The 19,038-nt window shown below is 41.1% G+C and overlaps 1 non-coding gene and 1 pseudogene across 1 annotated transcript; both read left to right on the top strand.

The window, feature by feature from the left end:
• Positions 1-1,060: 1,060 nt before the first annotated feature.
• LOC122676791 lies at positions 1,061-3,162 on the top strand (annotated as a pseudogene).
• LOC122678438 lies at positions 2,761-2,867 on the top strand. The gene has a single exon (XR_006336112.1). It is a non-coding gene; the product is annotated as a U6 spliceosomal RNA (small nuclear RNA).
• Positions 3,163-19,038: the final 15,876 nt, after the last annotated feature.

Below are 19,038 nucleotides of genomic sequence, written 5' to 3'. Positions count from 1 at the left end.
TCATCTGCAGGAGTTGGGCTGCAGGCATTGGGACCAGACATGTGGGTCCACAGTGACCTCCCTCAGCAGATTGTTGGAAAGAATCTGGCAGTGCAAGTGACTAAGGGTGAATGCCTTACTGGCTTGAGTTCTACTGGCTGGTAGAACACCACCTCCTATTTATGCTTAATGATGTCATTCTTTCTTTATTCACACATCTCCAATATATTTATTTTTAATTTCTCTTTTAGATTGTTCTAGTAGCTTTACTTCTTCAGGAGTGTATACATTGTATTTAAACGGTATTGCATTTCCTCACATGTATAATTCTCGCTCAAGGAATTGTTACTCATGTGACCTGGCTTATAGGGGGCGAGGGTGTCTCTATTTGGGGAAACTCCATTTGGTTGCCTCTGCTCGGGTACTGTTTTGAGTCCCCTGACTCTAGATAAGACCGTTTTTTATGTTTGTGGATTGATTTGAATTTTGCTACTTTCGGAATGCAGGTTCCACATGTTATGTGGTACAACAGACCTAGGGTTCCAATTATATGATTCCAGTCTGGGAGGACTAACTCTCTCTTCTTGCTGAGAACCTGGGTGAGTGGAAGGACACTCAGATTCCTGTTTGTGGATGGCAGCTTAATCCTGACTCCAGCCCCAGGTCCTCATTAAATGCCAGACCTGTGGGCTTTTAAACACCAGCCTCTACAGTCTGTCTCTGGTCCTCTTGAGGACTACATAACCTCAGCTACTCCTCTGTATCTGACACCTAGGGAATTCCCTCTTCTTGCCTTTTTAAAAATTATTATTATTTCTTTACTTTTGGTCCTAGTTGCAGCACTCAAGATCTTGCATTGTGGGCCTTGGGCTTTTCTCTAGTTGAGGGGATCAGGCTTAGTTGCCCTGTGGCATGTGGGATCCTAGCTTCCTGACCAGGTGAAGACCAGCTTCATCTTCCCAGAAGGATAAAGGAAGAAGATTGTTTCATTGCTCTTGTTCCAGACCAGACTGGGCCTCAGTTGTCAGATCTGGAGCTGGTGGTGTATCCAGCACAGGAGCAGAATTGTTCCTAGATCAGAATGATGACAGTAGATCTGAAGGCTTCAGTCCAGGAGCTGGGAAAGGAGGCAATGCTCTTGGGAGAAGCAGCAGAGGCCCCAGTCTTCCAGCTGAAACCAGCAGAGTCCCAGCCAGTGGGCATGTCCTGGGAGGAAGAAGTTCGGAATATACACCCAGGTCTACAAGAGCTGCTGAGCAGGAATACCCACAAAGTACCTAAGCCTGTATGTGAGAGGGTGGTACCTACTTACCAGATCCTAGCCCCTCCTGAGCAAACAAACATCAAAGACTGGACAGTGGCATCTGAGTTCATCTTGCCTAAGTCCCAGAGTTTGCTGACATTTGAGGAAGTGGCCATATACTTTTCCCAGGAAGAATGGGAGCTACTGGATCCCACTCAGAAGGCCCTCTACAATGACGTAATGCACGAAAACTATGAGACTGTCATCTCTGTAGAATTATTTGTGTTCCCCAAACCTAAAGCGATCTCCTGTTTAGAGCAAGGGGAAGAGCCATATATTCAAGGATCTCCAGTGTTCAAAGACAATCCTGGAGCACTGCTTTCAGAGATAAAGCTGAAAAATGACATGGAAAATCATCAACCTATGTGTCTTTCTGACTTAGAAATACAAGCACCAGGAGACATAGTATCAAAAAATCCAGTGTGAATGTTCATCAGAAACAACGGGCAAAGAAAATCATGATGATTTGCATAGGCTGAGGAAATGGCACCAAGATTTTCCAGTGAAGGAAAGAAAGAAACTTTTCAACTGGTGGGAAGAAGAGCTGCTGAAATTTATGGAGCTTCATAAGAAAGAAAGTGAAACAGAGAAGCCTTTTAAATGTCAGGAATGTGGAAAAAGCTTCAGAGTTAGCTCTGATCTTATTAAACACCAAATAATTTGTCAGGGGACCTTTGACTTTAAGGAATCCAATATGTTTCCATTTCTCAAGGATTCTCTGTTCCTTATCAGTTCCTATTCTGGGAACGAATGAAACAGCACACACACTGTTCCCAGGACTGAGGTCATAGGATGAGACATGTATGAATCCCCTTCAATGACTCTGATCAGTGTCAGCGACCTTGTATGTATTCAGTTCAGTTCAGTCGCTCAGTCGTGTCCGACTCTTTGCCACCCCATGAATTGCAGCACGCCAGGCCTCCCTGTCCATCACAAACTCCCAGAGTTTACTCAAACACATGTCCATCGAGTCGGTGATGCCATCCAGCCATCTCATCCTCTGTCGTCCCCTTCTCCTCCTGCCCCCAATCCCTCCCAGCATCAGGGTCTTTTCCAATGAGTCAGCTCTTCGCATGAGGTGGCCAAAGTATTGGAGTTTCAGCTTCAGTATTAGTCCTTCCAATGAACACCCAGGATGGATCTCCTTTAGGATGGACTGGCTGGATCTCCTTGCAGTCCAAGGGACTCTCAAGAGTCTTCTCCAACACCACAGTTCAAAAGCATCAATTCTAGACTATCCATATTGTGACTATTGATAAAATTTCATCCTATGTAATAGCTGAGTAAACATCTTACTAAAGATATATAAGCCTGCATTTCTGCTAATAAAATACCCTTGCTCCATCAGAGCTTGGGTCCCCATGTCTGTCTTTCTTTCTTTTTTTCTCTCTCTCTCTTTCTCTCTTTCACTTTCTTATCATCGACTCTGGACCACCAGGTTCCGGTCCATTAAAGGACCTCAACAAGAATTCACACTGGTGCTCGCTTCAGCAGCACATATACTAAAATTGGAACGATACAGAGAAGATTAGCATGGCCCCTGCGCAAGGATGACATGCAAATTCATGAAGTGTTCCATATTTTTAAATCTTTATAAAATGAAAAAAAAAAAAAAAGAATCCACACTGAAGAGAAACCATATAAATGTCAACAATGTGATAAGTGGGTTAGATGGAGATCAGACCTTAATAAGCACTTAACAACACACCAAGGAGTAAAACCATATAAATGCTCCTGGTGTGGGAAAAGCTTCAGTCAAAATTCACATCTCCACACACATCAAAGAACTCACAACAGAGAAGCCCTTTACACGTCATGAATGTGGAAAAAAATTCAGTCAAAATTCACACCTTATTAAATACCAGAGAACCCATCTATAACACATGCAAGCTTCAGTAAATGCTCAAGACTTTGACACCAGAAATGACACCAATGAAGAAAAGCTTATCCAGTGTTCTTAGTCTAAAAAATTTACCAAGCACAGTTTAACCCTAAAGTTTATGAAACATTTCAAAATTAAGAAGCATAAAAAATTTTTTACCAGTGGAAAATTTGGTGATGTAAACATCATGTCTCACAGAAAGAAATTAGGGTTGACTGTGAGAGGAAACAGTAGTAGTTAGTTGTACTACTTACTGTTTTTACTTAGAACTATCACTGAATTCCTTAGGAAAATAGGTGTTGTAAGAACCTGGGTAAGGGAAAAAGCTTTTGCAATTGTAGCTGACAAAATAGCAACACCAGCTTCAAACAGCAGATGCTGTCACGAGTCACCAGTCTTCTGTGGTCACAGAGGTAAATATTGTTTTTCGTTGATCTTCCAGCCACTATTAAGCACATATGATAGAAACATTTGTAGTGTAGTTTTCCAAAATAAAAAGCAGTAATATATGTGTTTTATTACATACATTGTCTTCCAGGTGGCCAACTTAGCAGTTTCAATAGTCTTCTCAGGCAGAAATTAATTTCAATATAAAGTTTTCCAGAGGTGGGAGGGGAATCGGGACGGGGAATACATGTAAATCCATGGCTGATTCATGTCAATGTATGACAAAAGCCCCTACAATATTGTAAAAAAAAATAATAATTCTATAAGAGCTTTATTCAGTTGGATAGTTTCAAAAATAAATAAATAAATAAAGTTTTCCAGAAACAAACAAACAAAACAAACAAACAAACAAACCCAGGTCCTCTGCACTGGAAGGCAGGTTCTTAACCACTGGATCACCAGGGAATTCCCTTTTTCTTTCCTTTGAGACATGTATTATTAAACTATTTGAACACTCAAGTATTTTAAATAATATTCTGTCTAGTATTACTATGTTTTAAGCATGGAAGGGAGTGCTTTAGCATGTTCTTCATCTACCATCTTGACCTAAAATTTAATAGAAGTTATTTTTAATAAAATACATTTTTTAGTGTTAATTTTGTAAATAATCTATTTCCTCACTCTCTTGTTTTTCTAGCAGATTTAAGATGCTTCTCTTTTTCTTCTTTTTAGATGTACAACCATATGATATGTAAATGAGTTTTGGAAACTCCTTTTTATTAATTACATGTTTAAATTCCATCCTTTTCTAATTGCATTGACAGGAAATTCTAGAACCATATCCAATAATAATGGTGCTCTCAGACCTCCACTTGTATCTGACTTTATTAGAAATGTCTTTAGTGTGTTTTAGCATTAAACATATTCTGGCTTTGGGTTTGAGAAATGTTGCCCTCATGATAAAGGAACACCCCTACATTTTCATTTTATTAACAGGTTTGTAAGAAATGGGTGGAGGAATTTTATGAAATGCATTTTCAACATTCCAAAAGGCAATCAGATTGTTTTTGTCTTTTGACTTATTTAAAATAATTTAAAATTAAATTATATGGTCAAATTTCCTAATATGTTACCATCCTTAATTTCTTGATTCATGAAATGGACCTCCCTAGGTCTTGGTGTTTTACTCTTTTAATGTATTTCTGGCTTGATTTGAGATATATATATTACATGGTGGCTCAGATGGTAAAGCGTCTGCCTACAATGCGGGAGACCTGTGTTCAATCCCTGGTTTGGAAAGATCTCCTGGAGAAGGAAATGGCAACCCACTCCAGTATTCTTGCCTGGAAAATCCCATGGACAGAGGAGCCTGGTAGGCTACAGTCCATGGGGTTGCAAAGAGTCAGACAAGACTGAACAAATATAAAATTTATTGTGGAGATATATGTTTTTAGACTTTTTTTTTCTTTTTCATTTCTTTCAGAAGTAAAATTTGTAGCTTTGTTTTTGTTAGTTTACAAGATTAATGATTTACTGATTTAAAAAAATGAATTAAGATATTTTCTACATATCTCTGCTCTTGAATACTTTAAACAGCATCAGAAATATCTGTTTGTTCAGTATTTGAAAGATTCATATGAAATGATCTGGGACCAGGGTTTTTGAGAATAATTTTCTTAATTTCTTCTATGTCACTAGCTTCTTTAAGTTTTATATCTCTTTCTAATCTAATTTTGGTAAGATATTTTCATAGAAAAGCATCAACTTTATTTAAATTTTCAAATAAACTAATCATAATAGTGCATAATAGTCTCACACATCTTTCCTTCCTCTGTATATGGGGCGAGTTTCTCTTTGGCATAATTTTGTATTGTTGTGCTTTTGTCCTCCTGTTTCTCCTTTAAAGGAAGTACCAATGTAAGGTATAGTTCAGGCAGAGGCAGAAAAGGAAAGACGACCTCACCGGAAATAGGTTACCTTTATTCAGGCAAGGAGGGGTGACAGTCGGCCTAATGACCAGGCTGAACTCCAGAGGGATCAGGGAGGCGCCATATTTATAGGGAGGTTTGTGGAAGCGATAAGGGAAACTTTAATCAGGCGAGATGTTTTGGGTATTCTTTAGTTTAGATGGCATTTGTAGTTGGGCAGGGGGTGATAAGTCTTCTGGGCAGGTGTAGGGGGTGGAAGGTTTCTGGACAGGGGATGATAAGTCCCAGATAGATACAGCCGGCCTGGAGCATTAGGGCAGGACCTAAAGTTGGGTTTTGTTTTCTCCAAAGTTAGATGATTCAGCAAGGGCCTTTGAGACTGTTGTTTTCTCTTCTAGGCCCAAAGACTCCTTCAAGCAACACCCACATTCTTCAGCAATCCAGCTTTTAAAGTTACAAAGTTACAGCTTTTAGAGTTGTGTTGTTTTTGTTTTCTTGACATTAATTTCTGCTCTTACCTTCAGTTCAGTTCAGTTCAGTTCAGTCGCTCAGTCGTGTCCGACTTTTTGCGACCCCATGAATCGCAGCACGCCAGGCCTCCCTGTCCATCACCAACTCCCAGAGTTTACTCAAACACATGCTCTTACCTTACTGTCTTCTTATTCTGCTTTTTTGAGATTTGTTTTATTTTTTCTAGCTTCTTGAAATAGTAATAGGTGAGTCCTTGAATACTTTATTTTTATTTTTTGCTTTGGTCACACCATGGGGCATGCAGGACCTTAGTTCTCCAACTAGGAGCCAAACTCATGATCCCTGCTTTGGAAGTGCAGGGTCTTAACCACTGGACTGCCCAGGGATTCCCCTTCATGTATTTTTTCTTTAATGACAGTTAACATAACTGGACTTTCCCGTGAAGTAGTGGATATGCACCTTCTGTTGAATTTCAGGATAACATTCACTGGAGACAGCCTTTGGGATTTATTATATTTATTATAAGTACTTTCCAGAAAACTTTGGTACCTTAAACCCAAGAGACTAGATAAGAACACTTGGTGAGATTTGAATATGCAGAAACTGGACATGAAAACATTGTAATAATTGAGGGAAAACAGTAAGAAATTCTCAGATATAAAGAAAGATTGGGGATATTGTCTAGCTGGAAGGTATGGCAATAGGTTGGTGGCAGACATTTGGAGGGGCTTTCCTGGTGGCTTCTGGAGGAGGAAATAGCAACCCACTGCAGTATTCTTGCCTGGAAAATCCCATGGACAGAGGAGCCTCGTGGTCTACTGTCTACGGTTCGCAAAAGGTCAGACACGACTGAGCGACTCACCACTGGTGACTCAGTGGTAAAGAACTAGCTTGCAATGCAGGAGCTGCTGGAGAAATAGGTTGGATCCCTAGGTGAGGAAGATCCCCTGGAGGAAAGCACCAGAATCCCACTCCAGTATTCTTGCCATGGGCAGAGGAGCCTGGCGGGCTACAGTCCACAGAGTCGGAAAGAGCCACACATGACTGAAGCGACAGCACACACACAGACGTTTGGAAGCAAGATCACGTTGGAGCTTGAATCCAAAGCTAAAGTTGAGAGAATTTCTGTAGGCTGAGCAGAGTCCTTTTGGGGCATTTTTTGTAGTAGAATGCCACAGGCTCAGAAGGGGTTCTGGCTGATACTAGAACTAGGGTGCCAGATGCAGTGGGTGGAGCAGGATTCCAGGGACGCCTGCACGATCAGAAATCAAGTCAGGTGGCATGATTGGATGAACAGGGTTCAGAAGATCAGGGCAGAGAAGCAGGATTGAAGTCGTATGCGTGAAAGTAATCACAGAAGTCCTCAGTGTTCTAAGGGAGTGGAGGGAAGAGAGAAGAGTCAAGGATGAAACTGTATATAAAGGGATTTCAAGAGAGGAGCCTGAGAAGGGAATCTAGAGGAGGAGACCATGGAGAGCAGTCATGGAAACCGAGGAGCAGAGCTGTGCTGAGCTACAGGGAAGCAAAGCTGAACATGGGTGAAGGAGAGTGGGGTGGAGGTGAAGACACCCCTTTCTAGAGGATGCCCTCACTGCTAATACTAAACTAGTGAGGGCTAGACAGCCAAATGGAAGTACTTGTGGGAAGTAAATTCTAAAGAAAATGGACCCTTCACCCTTCAGATCTTTTCATTTTATTCACAGTTAACAAATAAAATACTAGAGAATTGTTGTTGCTGTTGTTGGGACTAGGAGGTCAGACTTCACCTTACCTGTCTGGGTAGCATGTGTTCAGTGGAAGGTATTAACTGATGTCTTTTGTCAAGGAGAAGTCAGCCTGAAAAAAAAAAACCAACCAAGGAGGTGTCCTAATTTTAGAAAAGATTTGTTACAAATTTATTTTAAACAGAGGTTTGTAAGAGTACTAAAATATTATTTGATTTCAAAGATTGTAGATGTACTGAACTTTTCAATGATATTGTCTGGTGAATGTATACTCCTCGGTTCTGTCTGGTCACAACAAAGATTTGGAGTGACGGACATTAAAGCCCTCAGCGTGTCACAGCTCTCGGGTCTTGGACCGACCGTGTTATAGCTCTCAGGTCTCCAAGGGACCGTGTTATAGCTCTTAGACAAATCAGTGTTACAGCTCCGTGTTACAGCTCTATTTTATTTCGATAATAACAGGAAAATCCATCCTCGAGGCATGAGGGCATATCGACCCAAAGACGCGAAGAGAAGAGTGCCCCAGTGCACAGGAGAGAGAGAGAGAGACCCCAGCCCTTTGGCTCCTTTTTTTATATGTCCCCCTTCACACCCCGGGCCTGCCCTATGTAAATTGGGTTAGCCAGGAATGTTGTTTGTTCTACCTGAGGTCCTCACTTCGGTCCTCGGACCTTCCTTTGTTCTATTTTCATGGGCTTTTCTCTTCCTTATCTTTCAGCCACCACCGTTCTGGACTCCTTTTCCCTATTCTAACTACCTAACAATATGATGTGCAAAAAATGCCTTGCAGGCCCTCAATCAATGTTAGTTATCCCGCCCACCCCAACCACCTCCCACTCCCAATGCAAATCTATACAAGTCAGGCCTGGTGTTTGTTCAGATGGAGCTATGTTCTCTCTGGTTAGAAATTAGATTAAGTCTTCTTGTCTGGGGCCAGATGCCTCTGTGTCTCTCCTAACCAGAGGCTGTGAGCTGGCCAGTGTTGACCTTTCCAACACACATCAGCATTCACCCCTTCTAGGCTTGCTCATTTTACCTGATGTCTTGTAATAGGATAATCATTTTGGAAGCTTCTGAGCAGATCTCCTGCTCCTGGAGGGCTGTGGAAAAAGTCACCCATGCAGTCCTCTGTGACTTACCTACCAGCAAATTTTCACACTGGCCATGGTGGGCTCTGGGACAAAAAGGGAAGCCTAACCAGATTTTAGACACCTATGTAGCCCCATAATTGTGTCAAGGCTATGCCTTGGCCAAGAAGGAGAGGAAAGATGGAGGGGAGAGTAGAAAGGGCTTCCTCTGGGGTCAGTAATGAAAAGTCAATGCCAAGAGAACAGTAAGCATACATTCAAATGACATTACAGTGCTATGTGGTTATGAGAACAACAGTTTTCCCATTGCAAGATTTTTTTTTTAGCCCTGAGAAGCAACTGATCATGTCTGAGCCCATCCTCTCTGAGCATCCACTCACTCTCCTCTCTCAGGTGTGCCACCTGACTTGAGAAAACTGAAACCATGTACAAGCACATGGTGACTATCTATAATAACAGAATTATTCTATTCTATTCTCTGCATCAACAAGAGTTGACTATTTCAGCTATCTTTTGCCCAGAGGATGAAAATTGAAACTATTGTTTGTTACTGGAAGTTTAAAAAAACATGATTTAAAAAATCATTCAGCTACTCAACACTTCAACAGAAAACCTCAACTGACCATTTACTTGCCAAGATTCTCTGAATCCTTGCTGCTTCTCCTGCTGTGGCCATGAATCTTAAACTCTTATTTCGTGATCTGTACCCAATCCTAATCAAGCCCTTCCTTGAAAGCACTTCTGATGCCTGACCCCAAAATCTTATAGACACCCTGACTTTGCCTTTTCCTCTCAAAGACACTACTAAGATTCTATCTTACTGAAAAAAGAATGAAGTCAGTCTTGTCTTAAAGACAGGTTGTCCTGGTGCTGTTTGGGGGAAAGGCAACATTTGACAGTCTCTTCTGACATCTCCACCTCCCCACAAGTTCTGAAAGCCATTCAGAATTCAGACAAAGGTGATATGGGTTAGAGGTGCTCTAGTCAAGCAGAACAAAGACCTTAGTCTTACCTTCAGCATACATGGCCCAAGGTGATCCCCCTGACTCTACATGTTTTTTCAATTGTGTTGCTGCTGCTGCTAATGCTCAGCCAGTCGTGTCTGACTCTTTGCAATCCCATGGACTATAGCCTTCCAAGATCCTATGTCCATGGAATTCTCCAGGCAGAAATACTGGAATGAGTTGCCATTTCCTATTCAGGGGATCTTCCTAACCCAGGGGTCAAACTTGCATCTCTGTGTCTCCTGCAATGGCAGGTGGGTTCTTTACCCCCAAGTCACCTGGGAAGACCTATTTAATGTATCATTGTCTACTGTTTGTCAGATCAGAGGCCAGGCAATGGGAATTAAAAGCTGATGCTATATGGAGTCATCCTGTCTGCCTTTAGCCCACATCTCCTTAGTGAGAAAAGAGACATTTAAAGAGATAAAATAAATTCATTATATGCAATGATGTTATGCAGAATAGCACTTCCTAAACAATGTGTGGTGAAAAAGAAATCTCCCTCCTCTAAATCCATTGTGGATCAATACTTTTGTAAAATGTCATTGTGTTCATTAAGGCTGCTACAATATTAGTGCAAATTGAGTGGCTTAAATCAACAGAAATGCATTCTCTGGCAGTTCTAGAGACCAGACGCCTGAAACCAAGATGTTGGAAGGGATACACTCCTTTGGAAGTTTTACGGGAGGAGCAGTTCTTGCTCCTTCCAGCTTCTTGTGGCTCCAAGTGCTCATTGGCTTGTGATCGTTGTTGTTGTTCAGTCACTAAGTCATGTCTGACTCTTTGGGACCCCATGTGCTGCAGCACGCCAGGCTTTCCTGTCCTTCTCTATATCCCAAAGTTTGCTCAAACTCATGTCCATTGAGTTAGTAACACCATCCAACTATTTCATCCTCTGTCACCCCCTTGTCCTACTGCCCTCCATTTTTTCCACCATGAGGGTCTTTTCCAATGAGTTGGCTTTTTGCATCAGGTGGCCAAAGTATTGGAACTTCAGCTTCAGCATCATCTTGACTTGTGGTTGTATTACTTTAATCTCTTCCTCCAATATGTGTAACTCTCTCAAGAACTCTCAACATTGCATTTAGGGCTCACCTGGAAAATCCAGGATGATCTCATCTTGCCATGCTTAATTTAATCACATCAGCAAGACTTTTTCCAGATAAGGTCACATTCACAGGTTAGAAGTGAACCGTTGCTTCTGAACTCCAGATGACAGTGCTCTACAGTGCACCTTAATACCTTAATGCACTCTGCTATTTCTGACTCGATTTCAGTTGAACTTTGTTCTTTTAAAATAATTATTTATTATAATTTTCAAGTCAGAAACATTTTATTTTGATGTAATATCAATAACAGATATGCAGATGATACCATCCTTATGGCAGAAAGTGAAGAGGAACTAAAAAGCCTCTTGATGAGAGTGAAAGAGGAGAGTGAAAAACCTGGCTCAACATCCAGAAAACTAAGATCATGGCATCTGGTCCCATCACTTCATGGGAAATAGATGGGGAAACAGTGGAAACAGTGTCAGACTTTATTTTGGGGGGGCTCCAAAATCACTGCAAATGGTGATTGTAGCCATGAAATTAAAGGACGCTTACTTCTTGGAAGGAAAGTTATGACCAAACTAGATAGCATATTAGAAAGCAGAGACATTACTTTGCCAACAAAGGTCCATCTAGTCAAGGCTATGGTTTTTCCAGTAGTCATGTATGGATGTGAGAGTTGGACTGTGAAGAAAGCTGAGTGCTAAAGAATTGATGCTTTGAACTGTGGTGTTGGAGAAGACTCTTGAAAGTCCATTGGACTGCAAGGAGATCCAGCCAGTCCATCCTAAAGGAGATCAGTCCTGGGTGTTCATTGTAAGGACTGATGCTGAAGCTGAAACTCCAATACTTTGGCCACCTTATGTGAAGAGTTGACTCACTGGAAAAGACCCTGATGCTGGGAGGGATTGGGGTCAGGAAAAGAAGGGGACGACAGAGGATGAGATGACTGGATGGCATCACTGACTCGATGGACATGAGTTTGAGTAAACTCTGGGTGTTGGTGATGAACAGGGAGGCCTGGCATGCTGCAATTCATGGGGTTGCAAAGAGTCAGACACGACTGAGTGACTGAACTGAACTGAACTGAATGACATGTAAAATTGTGTATAAGTTTAAGGTGTACATCTTCTCAGTTTCTCAATCTCTAAACTTCTACCTTAGTTTATCTATTCTCTTTTTACTTCTAAAGGTAAAAATAATTGGTATGTATTTTAATTTAATTGAAGACATAAAGAGAGCTTGTATATTTTTTATGGAGGCTTATTCTCCATAAGAAACCACTTCTTTCTTTATCCTGCCTGATATCTCCTCATTTGATCCTATTTAAAAAAAAACAAATTCACCACCTAAATCTTTGACCATAGCTTTGATCATGACATCCCCCTGAAAATGTCCCTCAAGGGCACTGAGGTTCCAGTAAGTCATAATGGCTCACTTCTAACTCTGGAGTAAGAGTAAAAGATAGAGGCTCACTAGCCTACCTAAACATCTAAAAATTATAAAAATATCAAACTACTACAAATGTGCCTTCCTGCAGACATGAAATGACAAGTTCAAACTGTGAGTTCTCAGACCTCTCAGAGCTCCATATTAGAATATGGAGACCGGGAGAGGGTCATCTCTGGCCCACAATCCATCTCTTTCTCTTCCTGTTGTTGTTCAGTTGCTAGGTCGTGTCCAGCTCTTTGCAAGCCCATGGACCACAGCATGCCAAGCTTCACTGTCCTCCACCATCTTCCTGAGTTTGCTCAAATTCAGGCCCATTGAGTCAGTGATGCAATCTAAACATCTCATCCTCTGCCACCCCTTTCTTGTACCTTCAGTCTTTGCCAGCATCAGGGTCTTTTCCAGTGAGTCAGTTCTTCACATCAGGTGGCCAAAGTATTAGAGTTTCAGCTTCAGCAACAGTCAGGGGTTGACTGCCTTTTGCATTGACTGATGTGATCTCCTTGCAGTCCAAGGGACTCAAAAGTCTTCTCCAACACCACAATTTGAAACCATCAATTCTTTGGCCCTCATCCTTCTTTGTGGTCCAACTCTCAGATCCATGCATGACTACCAGAAAAACCATAGCTCTCTTCCTACTGTCTGCTCATTCTTGAATTTGGAGGATTCTCATAATACACAGTTGGAGGTGGACATCCAAATAGTGGGGGAAGGGGCAGACTCTCTGTGTGGGCTGCTCCCTCAGCTCCTTGGACTCTTCTTGTGGATTGGGGGAGGGTCCAAGAGGTGAGGGGCTTTGGATAAACCAACAGGGCAAGGAATAGGATGAGGTGGAGTTTAAAGGCTGTGGTGGCCTCCAAGTTTGCTTGTGAACACATTGGGTTCTCTCTACATTTCTTCCTTGGGGAACTGTTATCTCTAGCCCTTGTGCTAAACACAAACTAAAATGAAACACAGGAGAGTAAGGGAACAAACACATAATCAAATACAACTCTAAAGTGAAGTAGAAAACAAGGGTAAAAGGAAAATTAAATTAAGAATAAAAAAAGGTAAATACTAGTAAAAGAAACAAAGCAAAAATTCGTGCTGGAAACCCCAAAAAGATATGATAAAGGATATTTAACATATATGATGTGAATGTTAAAACCAATACAAGAAGTTAAAAACATGAAAATAGAGGCAATAAAAGATTTAGTGGGAAGAAAGTGAGCCCACAGCCCCAGCTCTTTCTTCCTGCAAGGAGAAGTAAGATAGAAAGCACTTAAAGATAAAAAATTAAAAACACAATCTATAAGTAGATCAGTAGGTGCACACAGAAGTGTTATGATCTTAGTAGACAACATCAAAAGTTGTATAACAAGATACCAGTTTTTTCTTATTGAAACATATTTTTAATTTTAATAATCCCCCCCAATCCAGTTTCACTTTCCATATTTTAGTTACCCATGGTCAACCTCAATTCAAAAATATTAAGTAGAAGATTCCAGCAAATCTTAAGTTTTAAATTTCATGCAGTTCTGACTAGTGTAATGAAATATTAAGTGTCCTGCTCTGTCATGTCACTTGAATGATCCCATTGTCCATCATCTCCCATCCATTACCCACTTAGAACCCATCTAGGTTATCAGATAGCTGGCTGCAGTATTGCAGTGCTGGTGTTCAAGTGATCCTATTTTATGTAATAATGGCCCTCAAATTAGAATAGTGCTGCTGGTCATTTGCATATGCCAAAGAGAAGCCATAAAGTGCTTCCTTTAAGTGAAAAGGTGAAAGCTCTCAACTTAATAAGGAAAGAAAAAAACCCATATGCTGAAGTTCCTAAGATCTACTTAGGAATATTCATTCTTAAGAATGGATGAATGAATATTACTGTAAGAATGAATACTACTGTAATTGTAAACAAGTAAAGAGAAATTTGTGCTAGTTTTGCTGTTGTGTCTCGAATTACAAAAGTTATAGCCACAGCACCTGGTAAGTGCTTAGATAAGATGGAAAAGGTAATAAATTTGTTCAATAAGATATTTGGAGACAGCAAGAAAAACACAATCCTATAACTTATAATATAGTCTATTGTTATAATTGTTCTATTGCATTATTAATTACTGTTGTTAATCATTTATTGTGCCTAAATTGTAAATTAAACTTTATCACAGATATATTTATGCAGAAAAAAATAAAACAGTGCAGTTGATCCTCGACTAACAAGAGGATTAGGGGCACTTCCACATAGTCGAAAATCTGAGCAGAATTTGTTGTCAAGCACTCTGTATCCAAGGTACCTCCATATCTGCAACTCCACATCCACAGATTCAACCAACCATGATTATGCATTACTGTAGTATTACTATTGAAAAACATCCATGTACAGGTTGATTGGTACAATTCAAACCAGTGTTGCTTAAGGCTTAAATGCATATATAGTGTTCGATACAGTTATTACAAACCAGGTCTGTCTGCGGGACTTGCAACAAACCAGGTCTATTTGCAGGACTTGCAGCAAACCAAATGCTGAGATGCTGAGGTTTACAGCTGAGAGTTATTCGCAAGCAGTCAAACAAGGAAAAAACAGAAATAATTCTCAAACCAACCCCAGAAGGCAAAGGATGGCATTAGGGGAGAAGAAAGGTGATTGGAGGCAGGGGAAAGTTGAAGGGAATCAATATTCTGTGCAGGTGCTTCTCAGTTACAACTTCTGCATATTCAAAAGGGAGGTGCTCAGTCAATCTGAAGGTGGAACATTCTCTTCTTTGGATGCCTGTACAGTTATAGGGCTTCAATCAAGCCCCAGCTGGCTCAAACTGGACGGGAATTGACTCCAAGTTCCTGGAAAACAGGGGCTTCCCAGATAGTTCAGTGGTAAAAACGTGGCTGCCAAAGCAGGAGTTCCAGGAGAGCTGGGTTCTATTCCTGGGCCAGGAGGATCCCCTGGAGAAGGAAATGTCAACCCACTCCAGTATTCTTGCCTGGAGAATACCATGGACAGAGGAGCCTTGGTGGGCTACAGTCCATGGGGTTTCAAAGAGTTGGACATGACAGCATGCATGTAAAACAACTGAGCTGCATGAAACCAGGCAGGCAACTTACAAGCAAAGGTGTTTTAACAAGCTATTCCTTTATGTATTTCTCTGGAAGACAAGTTCAAAGATTTCTATTAGTTTTCAGCTTCTGTTAACTCTATGGGGCCCAGTTTCACTATCTGCGGTTTCAGGTAGCCACCAGGAGTCTTGGAACACATTTCCCATGCATAAGGGGGGACTACTGTGCATTCTTTGTTGGCAACCACAGGCAAGAAGCTGGCCCTCTCAGTCAAGGCAAACTAAATCACTAACAGTTTTTGAAAGGCATGTGGGTAACATTTAGCAAAAGCTGTAACATGTCCGTGGGTCTTTGACCCATTAATTCCGCAGACCCATTAATTCTGTGACCAAGGGGGTAGTGCTGACAAAGGATACATTCCTATTGTTGGTGAGGAAGAAATTTCCTCTACCTTTCTAGGTTCCTCTGGCTGTTCCAAGAATGAAATTGACAAATTACAGATTAACAGGAGAAAAGTGCAAACAAAAGTATCCTGTAGGCAGAGGAGCCTGACAGGCAACAGTCCACAGGGTCACAAAGAGTTGGACATGACTGAAGCCACTTGCATGCATATATGAGAGAGGCCTTTCCTGGTGGCTCAGTAGTGAAGAATCTGCCTGCCAACGCAGGAGATGTAAGAGACTCGTGTCCAATCCCTGGGTCAGGAAGATCTCCTGGAGAAGAAAATGGCAGCCCACTCCAGTATTCTTGCCTGGCAAATCCTATGGACGAAGAAGCCTGACAGGCGACAGTCCATGGGGGTCACTAAAGAGTTGGACATGACTGAGTGACTAAATAGCAACAACATACATGAGAGAAACCCAGAAAAGCTGAATAACTCACAAAAATGGCCAAAACGCTCAATTTAAATGACGACAAAGAGGATGTTAGGGGTATTGTACTGCGATTTCAAAGGGGGAGGAATGCAATTTATATGGAGAAGGAAAAGCAAATATTTGGTAAATAAATGTTTGCTGGATCCTGCAGAGACATGGGACACAGAGAAATTTGAAAAGACTTTACTAGATTCCTCCCTGTATACACACTTAGTTCACACAATAGTTTTATCCATGGTGACAGCTCTCTTCCTGGAAGAGGTCCTTTATCTACATTCTTCAAGACAGTCAGAGGGGATGTCAAAATAAGAAAGAAAGGGAGCAGGACATAATCTTTAAAAGAATGATATCACCATTAAAGACACAACATAAAATGCTTAGAACCAACTAGGTCCAATATGGTAGACAAGTCAACTTCCACTAGACCTTGAACTTCAGTGTATGCTCATTGTAATACATCAACTGCCAAGTGACACACTCACAGGTGCCATGACACTTCTGAGACCAACCATAAAAGGCCAAAAAGTGGGAGGTGACCCAATGCCAGGATATCTCCACCCCTTCTTCAAAGTACTTGGAATAATCCTCCTGCTTATTAAGTTACCCAATCCATAAAAATGAACCATCCCATATTTGGGGCCTCTCACCTTCTGAGATGGCCCACACTCTGTGGAGTGTGTTTCTCCCAAGGCCACTCTCACTCTCTGAGACTGACAGCACACTGTCAATGGAATGTGCATCTCTCTAAATAAACCTGCTTTCACTTTATTATGGGTCACTCTTGAATTCTTTCCTGTGTGAAGCTAAGGATCCATACCTGGCAGCCCATCCCAGGGACTGGCCTGGGACATAACCATCCACTCTTGCCCCAATTTTTCCTGCAACAAAAGATTCTTCTTGGGCTTTTGGGCTTCAAAATTAATCAGCCTAAATTAATAATGTCCAAAGGGCACATTTTAGGGTGGCACACTTCACCCTGCTTTATTATCCATAAAATTTTCTATCTTTGTATTTATATTGATTAGAAACTTAAAACAGTAAAATGTCTAGGGGAGGTAGGGGAAAGATTGACAAATTATGGTACATTTATTTGAGAAATTTTGCAGCAAATTAAAAAAAAATGAACTCAGTCTTGTCTTAACAATAGGTTGTCCTGGTGCTATTTGGGGGAAAGGCAACATTCAACAATCTCATCTGACATCTCCACCTCCCCACAAGTTCTGAAAGCCATTCGGATTTCAGACAAAGGTGATATGGGTTAGAGGTGCTCTGGTCAAGCAGATCTTGGACCTTAGTCTCATCTTCAGCATACATGACCATAAGTGATCCTCCTGGTCCCACATATATATTCAATGAATTGCTGCTGCGGCTACTTCTCAGTCACTCATTTGTTTCTAACTCTTCACCACCCCATGGAGCATAGCCCTCCAGGGTCTTCTGTCCATGGAATTTTCCAAGCAGGAATACTTGAGTGAGCAATTAAATTAATGGTCAAAAAGACTTTTAATGAAAAGGTAGCATTTATGAGGGGACATATGCAGAAATAAAGTTCATTGTGCTCTAAAATTATTATATTAAATTATATATATTTATATGTATATTAAATTACATTATAAGATATTTAACTCAAATCATTTTTTTTTTTTAAATTAGTGTTCTAATAGCAGCTATGATGTTTCAGTGGTAAAGTAGGGGTTATTCCCCTTCCCTTTGTTATCCCCAAACTGGGTTCACTTCTTGATGGATGTCAACCAAACCAAAGATAAGGAGAAGGAAGGGCTTGTTACTTGCAGCAAGTAAAGAGACCATCGTAGATCTTTCCCAAAGTAGTGTCTCCAGGAACAGCAAAATTGGGGAAGTTTTAAGCTAAGGGTATATGCATACTCATTAAGGGACTTGAGCAGAAGAGAAGTCAGCAGATATCAGGACAGATAAAAAAAAAAAAAAAAGAGAGAGAGAAGTCAGCAGAGAATTGGGGCAAAGGTTGACAGAGTCCCAAGCTCTAGTAGATTGAAGTCACAAAACTCAGGAAAGGTCAACATCATCATCCCTTTGCTGTTGTTCTTCAGTCTTTAAGTCATGTCCGATTCTTTGTGACACAATGGACTGTAGCACACTAGGCTTCCCTGTCCTTTGCCCTCTTTTGGAGCTTGCTCAAACTCATGTCCATTGAGTTGATGATGCCATCCAACAGTCTAAACCTCTGTCACTCCCCTTCTCCACCTGCCCTCAATCTTTCCCTGTATCAGGCTCTTTTCCAATGAGTCAGCTCTTCACATGAGGTGGCCAAAGTGGACCTTCAGCTTCATTATCAGGCCTTCCAGTGAATATTCTGGATTGATCTCATTGAGGATTGACTGGTTTGATCTCCTTTCAGTCCAAGAGACTTTCAAGAGTCATCATCCCTTAGGTTCCTGTTGATCTAGTGATTGAGTGCTGGAGGGAGCTTAAATTTCTGCAGCAAAGCTTAAGAAAGTGCTTCAGGCTAATCTTTACCATTGAAATAGAACTGGGAATCTTTACAACTCATTTGTTATCTTTTCTTTTGTTACCTCTTGCCTGAAAACAGTACTTTTGTTCTTTCAAGAGCATTATTGCTGAGGCCATTTCAAGGGGAGCATTATGGCCAGGCTTAGATCATAAAATATCTTAAGGTTTAACATGGTTTACCCAATATCAAGATTTAACTGGTTTTTTTTTTTTTTCTTCTTCTGAGGGCCCTCTAGCCTATCTACTTCCAGTTCAGCCACCAGTCGTGTCTGACTCTTTGCGACCCCAAGAACCACAGTACGTCAGGCCTCCCTGTCCATCACCAACTCCCAGAGTTTACTCAAACTCATGTCCATCGAGTCGGTGATGCCAT

The sequence above is a fragment of the Cervus elaphus genome, chromosome 20 (genome assembly GCF_910594005.1).
Source record: "Cervus elaphus chromosome 20, mCerEla1.1, whole genome shotgun sequence".
Taxonomy (NCBI): Eukaryota; Metazoa; Chordata; class Mammalia; order Artiodactyla; family Cervidae; genus Cervus; species Cervus elaphus.
The sequence above is the reverse complement of the archived record's forward strand: the minus strand, read 5'-3'. Positions and strand labels throughout refer to the sequence as shown.